The following is an 8,521-nucleotide window of genomic DNA, read 5'->3' on the forward strand; positions in this document are numbered from 1 at the left end:
GGCGAAGTACCAGACGACTGGCAAGAGACAGAGAGTTAGTAGAGCCTTATTCTGAACCAGAATAGGCATTTCATCAGAGGCGAAGAACTCACTATCCAATTCAGTAAGTTCAAATGGAAGAGCAAAAAGATCCTAATCTTATTGATCCAATTAATCCAAATGCTGCACAAGCCCCAACTCCACTAATTCCAGCTGCTCCTGCTCTAGCATAAGCTAGACTTGTTAGTGAAGTGGCAATCCCACTTACAAACCATGATACTAATTGCATCCTCAATCCAGAGGCAGGTGGTTGGTTAAAATTGAAGCAAAATATGGTAAAGTTGTTGTGTTTGAGTGGAAAACTTTCAAGGTTATCACATAATGACCCACAAAAGCACATACAGTTTCTTGAAATCAACAATACCTATATTCCTACTGGGGTATCTACTGATTATGTTAGACAGACTCTCTTTCCCTTTTCTCTAATTGGGGAAGCAAAGAGGTGGTTATATATTGAACCACCAAATTCCATCACTTCTTTGGACGATCTGGCTTGAAATTTCTTTATTCGATTCTTTCCATCTAGGAAGATAACATATTTTAGAAGAGAGATTCTAAGTTTTAGGAAGAAAGAAAGAGAAAGTCTTTACCAATCTTGGGAGAGATTTAAGGGTAAGCTCAGAAATTGCCCTCACCATCATCATCTGTCTAATGATGTATTGGTTTACACTTTCATAGAGGTTCTTGTTTCAAACACCAAGATTCTCTTGGATTCAGCAGCAGGTAAGTAAGCTCTTGAGAAGACATATGATAAATTATATGCACTGCTAAATTATATTTCACAAAGGAATCCTGAGGGGCATGCGAACTCAAGAAGTGCTCCAAAAAAGGTTGTAGGTATGTTAGAAGTAGACCAGTTTAATTCTATATCAGCTCAGATTGCTGCACTACAAAATTAGTTAACTACTCAACTTAGCAATGTAAAATAGGGGGTTACACAGCCTGCAACAATAGCTAATGCAATTCATCAGGCGAATACTTGGTGTAAGATTTGTGAAAGTAGTGGGCATGCAACGAAGGCTTGTGTTGTTAATCCAGAGTCCATTAATTCTAATCATCAAGGACAACAGAACTTTGGTGACACTTACAATCCAAAATGGCGAAACTATTCTAATTTTTCATGGGGTAGAAATCAGGAAAAATACAAATCAATATTATAGGCCAGTGAATTAAGCTCAGCAATAGCAAGTTCAAGGGAATCAGACCACAACTTAAACTAGCAATATTGAAGAGATGTTGAAGAATATTATGGCTACTCAAGCACAGTTGGTAGTAGATGTAAAGAATCAGTAGATTCTTATAAAGAACTTGGAGATCCAGATAGGTCAGATGACAAGAGTGAAAAATGTCAGGCCTCAAGGTGGTTTGCCAAGTGATACTGAATCACCTAAACAAGTAATGGCAATCACTTTGAGGAGTGGTAAAGATCTCAATAAAGAACCTCCAATGACAACTAAAGAGGTAGATACGGAGTTCGTTCCTCAACAGGTAGATGACAAAGTTTCTAAAAATTTGAGAAAGTCTGAGTACTCAAAAACAAAATTTGATGAACAGGTGAAGAATAGACCACCACCACTTTTCCCATAGAGTCTTATAAAAGAAATAAAGGATGCATGCTTCAAGAAGTTCCTTGACATATTCAGAGAGCTTTACATCAACCTCCCGCTTTTAGATGTTTTGTAGGGAATTTCCAAGTACGTTGAGTACTTGAAAGATATGGTCACTGACAAAGTTAAGATACAGGATGTTGAGACAGTAGCACTCACTGATGAGTGTAGTTTTTTGGTGATGCAGAAGATGCCTAAAAAGCTCAACGACCCTTGAAGTTTCATGCTCCCTATTCAAATTGGCAATAGTGAGGTGATCCATGCACTTAGTGATTTGAGGTCAAGCATCAATTTGATGTCCCTTTCCTTATTCAACACTCTGGGTTTAGGAAAGCCAAGACTGAGATCTGTGATACTCCAATTGGAAGACCGGACCCTAGCCTATCATGAAGGAATCATAGAGGATGTTCTCATCAAGGTTGGTAAGTTTATTATTCCTACTGACTTTATTGTTTTAGATTTTTAGGTAGATGAAAGAGTACCGGTCATCTTAGGTCGTCTATTCTTAGAAATGGGAGGAGCATTGATAGATGTGAAAAAAAGGCATACTCACAATGAGGTTGGATGATAAAGAGGCTCAAAACACTATCAAACTACAAAGACTTGTGCATAATTACAGTGATTAAAGGGGATAAGTATGGGGTAGTGGAGTTTACTCCATCAAAGACCTTTTTAAACTTCTTCATTGAGCTGCCCATGCCACAAATACCCCAGCCTGAATTGATGTAGACTGATGATCCTAAAAAGGCTAATGTTTGGAAATTTTTTCTTGAGAGTTAACATTCAAGAGGTAAGAAATAAATAATAAGATGGCCTCTAAGTAGGAGGAAGTAGATGAACGAAAATGGCTAATTTGATGTAGGTCATGCTGTGACACTACATCAGGCACTACTTGGGAGGCAACCCAAGTTAAGTTAGGTTCTACTTTTAGTATTTTTAGTTTTTACTTCACCATTATTTGTTTTTGTTGAGTCATAGGTTAATGGAAAGTTTGAGTATAAAAAATCTAAGCTAAGGAGCATAGTGAAGACTGAGTATGGGGTCCCAAGGACCCTTTTGATGTATAAAGATGCTACTAGCTAGGCCTAGAGACCTCAGGGAGTATTTTTATCTCTGCTTTTGAGTATACTTTGGGGAAAAAGTAGATTTTTAAGTGTGGGGTGGGGAAATTTCCATTTTTAGGAGTAATTGTTTTTGTGTGTGTGCGGCATATTCTTGTTAGTGCTATATTTGATTGCATGATGCAAGTGTTTTGTTTGTAAATAGCATGTTGATCATGTGAATTACTACTTTAAAGGATTCTAGGTTCATAATTATGACTCGTATACTTGTTGGCTTAATATTGAATTCATGCGATTATTTGGTTGAGAGGTTATAATGATCCTACTTGAGCTGAGAAAAGTAAAATAAAGATTGTGGGTTTAGGAGATGATATAGGCATTTCTTTGATATTCATATTTCATAACCTCTCTTACTTACCCTTGTGCATCAGCCTAGTCAATACAACTGAGCCTTTAGCTTATTTTCTTTGGCAACCTCATATATAGCATGTATCCCCTTCTTTGATCCAAAGCTCCTACGCGCTTGAGTGTAAAATTAATTGAGTTAAGGAGTTTGAAATCTAGTAAGAGAAAGGTGAAAGTGAATCCCTAAAGTAGTAGTTATTGGTGTGTATAATTGATATGTTGTGGTTGGGAGTTAGAGAAATTTATGTTAAGGAAAGTCCTATTTTTAGCCCAGTTGTGTTACAATGAACCTGTTTTGACCCTGATCCTCCTTGGATATTATGCACCTCAACTAAAGCTAATCACTTAAGTTGAGGGAGGCTATCATAAGGGTGCATAATATAAAGTGGGTGTGAAGAATGGTAAAACTAAATCATGAATTAATAAACAATACTTCCAGTATAGTGCATGTGAATAAACTTAATGAGATGGGGCAAAACAAAAGATAGGCGCAGACGAAAGTGGTGAAAATTAGTTGTTAAAGGTGAATTGAATGAAAATTGTGATTTATTAAAGCGCTTAGGGAAGATATTCACTATTCCTGATCAAAATAGTTCCTACCCACCCCTTAGCCTATAATACAACCCTTAAAGACCTATTTGATCCTAAGCTTCATCATTCTGATATTAGTGGGGTACTACGCTAAGGTAAAGCCTATGGTTCACCTTGTGTAACTTGTGAATTCTTTGTGAGGGTGAGCGTAATTTGATTCTTATACCCAATTTGTAATAAGTTGCATCTATGTGAGTTATTATGGGAAACTTTCTCATAGTGAGGGCACATATTTGATGATAGTAGGGTGAATTGTATGATGTATTTGATTGATCAATTGTATGAGTTTGCAAACTAGATGAGTTAATTTTTGAGGCTTGGATGTTTTGGAGTAGTATTCTTGAACTGTCAATTGTGTATGTAACATGCTTAGTGTAAGGACTTGTATTCTTTTTACCCATTGTAGTACTAGATTGAGTGTCTTTCTTGTAGTAGAAGTGTGGAGTCACCTCGGTTTATGATTCTTAGAGTTAAGAGTTGTTCGAGAATGAATAAGATTTTAAGTTTGGGGTAGTGATCTTAGGCATATTTATGTGCCCAAGAGCCAATATTTACCTATACTAGGACATATTCTAAGAGATAAAATATATTATTCTTATTGTGTTTGAGTTATAATTACATTACTTAGCTAATGGATATGATTAGTGATGCAGGGTTAATTTTTGTTAAAATTGGATGCATGACAAGTAACGAGTAATGATTGAAGCTTTAGGATTGATTTTCTAGACATAATAAAAAGTAGATTGAGCTCGGGAAGCATTCATTTAAAGGTTGAACCAAGTAAAAAAGTAATGAGATGATAAGGAATAAGCTGCACGGCATAGAGGCTATTCCCTCAGACTGTGCTCCGCATCGCCTTAGGAATTTTGGTAGCAAAGTCGAATTCTATTGAAGGTCTGCAATAGCCCAGTGGTGCGGACCCTGTTTCCTTAAACTGACCCGCATAACACGGATATCATTCCCATGAACTTACTGGCACGACATGGCTCTTATAACTCTGCTCACTTCTTGCCAGTGAGGACTAATTATTTTGCTAAGACTATGCAAAGTTGTTCTTTCAGGAAGTGGTGAAGCTGAATATACGCCTATCTCGATTATTTCAAATTGTGGTACCCAGTTCTCATTGCATTTCTGGTGCTCTTTTCATCGTGGTTTGGGGACTAAATTAAGTCTTAGTACGGCTTTTCACCCATAGTCAGTTGGACAAGCCGAAAAGACTATTCAGACTTTAGAGAATATGCTGCGAGCCTGTGTGATTTACTATGATGATGGTTGGTTCTACCATTTGCCTTTGATTTAATTTTCTTATACCAATAGTTACCATACTAGTATTGGTATGGCACTATTTGAGGTATTGTATAGTAGGAGGTGTAGATCTCCTATTGGGTAGTTCGAGGTTGGAGAAGTGGAGATGTTTGGCCAAGATTTGGTTCACCAATCTATAGAGAAGGTAAAGGTAATTCAAGATATGCTTAAGATCGACCAAAGTCACCAAAAATCCAATGTGGACGTGAGGCGAAGGGATTTGGAGTTTGAGGTTGAAGAGTGGGTATTTTTTAAGGTGTCTCCCATGAAGGGAGTAATGCGATTTGGAAAGAAGGGAAAGCTCAGTCCCTGGTATGTTGGCCCATATATGATTTTGAGAACGGTTGGTGGTGTGTATGAGTTGGTTTTTTCCTCGAGTATGAGTTCCATTCATCCGGTATTCCATGTGTCTATATTGCAAAAATGTGTGGCTGATCCTTCATTGGTTATTCCCTTTGAGAAAATTGGTATTTCGAATTCTTTGTCCTATGATGAAGTCCCAGTGAGGATCTTTGATCGGCAAGTTCATCAGTTGAAAATGAAAGATTTGGCTTTGGTGAAGGTTCTATGGTGGAACCAAAAGTTTAAGAAAGCTACATGGGAAGCCGAGGAGGACATAAAGTTCAAGTATCCGTACCTATTTTTGGATTCCAGAAAATCGTGCTTGAGGTACATGATAGTTCTTGACATCTTTGTTTTCTATCTTTGTTAATGATGGATTATGAATTCTTTGGTATGTTATTTTCTATCTTAAAGATAAGAGTAGAGACGTTTGAGGGTATAATAGTGCTTGTATTGCCTCATCCCATCATTCGAGGATGAATGATCCTAAGTGCGGGAGATTTAAACACCACAAACTTTGGCCCTTGTAAATTTCAGAGTCTTGAACCTTCTGATCATTATACGGCTTACACCCTACTATTCGTATGATGTGGTTATGGTTCTAGGACCCTAGGTGGATATTTTCCAGTGTGATATTAGCTAAGTTCTATTCAAGGTACGAGAAGACTCCATAGGAGTCGTACGTTAATGATATGAGAGGTATAATGCCCAATTATATGTTGTCCAGTGCCTAGCCTTTGATGTTCTACTTAGGGTGTAACTTGAAGGGTACTAGTCATATGATGATGGTACGAGTTAGTATAAGGAGTCGTATGTTGGATAGGATGTGGTGTCCAACTTTTTGATCAAGTTAGGAATTAAGGGTATCACTCGTATGATATGGATACGAGTTAAGGTGTCCAACCGTACCCTCCTACATTCTTTTTACAGCTTTTAAGCTGAGGATATTTTGGATAATTCCCACCCCAAGCCCCTAAGACCCCACATCTTATAAAACTTTTTTTTTATTTTTCATTTTATAAGATCAAAAACACTCTCAAAACTCTCTAAAAACATCTCAAGGAGATTAATATATGGTTTTATCAAGGTGGTCATCTAGAGGCTTAAGGATCAAAATCTCTGCGTGAATCTTCATAACTCAGGCATACGACTCTTCCCTCATTGTTAGTTAACTATAATCATGTGTTTTAAACACTGTTTATGAGTTATTAAGGGTGGTTTCTAAAACCAAGGTTGAGGATTTGAATGAATATTTTGCGCAATGCTTTCTCATGATATAAATTATGTTTATGCATGTTTTAATAATGGTTTTGCACATGTGGGTGCTTGGGAATTGTGATTTAAACTAAGGGATCATGGTTAACCCTAACTTGATAGTTTTTGTCATAAATAATGGTTTGATAATGGTATGCCCTCAACCTATTTATGAAAATACCAATAAGAAGAATCTTATCACATATGAATTGTGTTTTGAACTAAGGCATTGGTCTATGATTGTTGATGATTGTGAAATACCCTGGGTTTCGGTCCTTAAAAATTTCCTGGGTTTTGGACTTTCTGGATATCATATGACTCACCATACTAGTTGTATGGTGAGGGTATAGGTCAAGAGACCTAGTCGTATGTTGTCCAGTATTGATGGTGTTGGGTAGTTGAGTTTCTGAAATGGATACGACTTGTGTGGGTACGAGTATTATGGTGGGTGATGAGTCATAGGGTTGGGTTTTGCTTCACTTAATCTGAAACTTAGTAACTTAACTTGGATATAAGTATGAGTAGCTCAACCTGAGTCGTGAAATAGGGTACGAGTGGTATGGTCCAACTCATATGTTAGACAGTGTCAACCCCTATTAATTTTGCCTAAGGTACGGGATATGCTTGGGTACGATTGAGGCTTGGTGGTAGTATGTTGTCCAGTATTGAGGGGGTCCAAGGGATGCCTAGGGTACGAGTGTTGGGTACCACTCGTATGATAGGGTATAGGTGGTATAGTGGAGTCGTACCCTCCTGCAGGATTTTATGTAGTTTAAGTTGGGGGTAACCTGGACATTTACTCTCTTAAACTCTTAAGGCCCATGACTTATACCACTCCTGGGACATTATTTAGCCTAATATTCTAATCTTAAGCACTTTGAAACTCTCTTAAATTCTCTCTAAGGCTCTTGGGTTAAGGAAGGCTAGGGTTTAATCAGTAGGATCAATTTAATACTTACAAGGGTGATTTCTCTCCATCATCTTCTTAATCTAAGGCATGTCACTCCTCCCCATTGTTAGTTCCAACTAAAGGCATGTTTTATTAATTGTTTTCATGGCATGAATGTTGTATGGTTTTAGGTTTCAATTATCTATTGGGGTTTCGATTATAATGGTTGGTTATGGTTGTCCCATATCTTTTACTTACGGGTTTTATATTATTATGGCGGTTTTAACAATTGGTTGCATGGAAATGGTTAATTGGTACATGGTTTTGGCTTTGGAAACACTATGCCCCCAACATGTTTGATAAAATGCCTATGAGAATATTTTTTCTATATTATTGGAGTTTTAATGGAACTATTTCATGGTACAACTTGGTAATGGAACCCTAAATGGTATAAATGGTTTGAATGGTTTGAAATGGTTAAATGGTGAGTCTTGGTGGTTATAGGTGGGGTACAAGGGAATCCCGCAAGAAAACTTAATAATGACCTACTTGTGGGGTACATGGGAATCCTCCAAGTCAACTCAATAATGTAATCTATAGGTACATGGGAATCCCTTAATCTCTAAAAGGATGGCTAAGGACAGTGCTTACAAGCTATAGTCGGTATGATGATACCACTACTACTATATTCTTCATAAATAATAAATGGAATGGTGGTATGGCTATGTGGTAATGGTCTTAATTGGGCAATAATAGCGGGGTGTGATAGCTAACCATGAAGGTGTAAGTTCAATGGATGAACACTAGAAACTCATGTTTGCCGATATGAGAATTAGTCAGGGTGACCATTTATGATACTTATGGGGTACATAGGAATCCCCTAAGTACATTTGTACATATGTATCATAGAGAGCGAAGGGTACTCGAGAATTCTCTACTCCTATAGTATCTTTGGTTCGTGCGGCTACACATATTGAGGCCCATTCAGGGGGTTACACTGGACCTATATAGCCCATAGGTGGTTTTAA

At 37.5% G+C, this 8,521-nt stretch overlaps 1 non-coding gene across 1 annotated transcript; it reads right to left on the reverse strand.

Annotated features, from left to right (window-relative positions):
• Positions 1-575: 575 nt before the first annotated feature.
• Positions 576-682, reverse strand: LOC124898224. Its single transcript, XR_007055200.1, has one exon. It is a non-coding gene; the product is annotated as a small nucleolar RNA R71 (small nucleolar RNA).
• Between the last annotated feature and the right edge of the window lie 7,839 nt (positions 683-8,521).

This window comes from Capsicum annuum, chromosome 4, assembly GCF_002878395.1.
Source record: "Capsicum annuum cultivar UCD-10X-F1 chromosome 4, UCD10Xv1.1, whole genome shotgun sequence".
Lineage (NCBI taxonomy): Eukaryota > Viridiplantae > Streptophyta > Magnoliopsida > Solanales > Solanaceae > Capsicum > Capsicum annuum.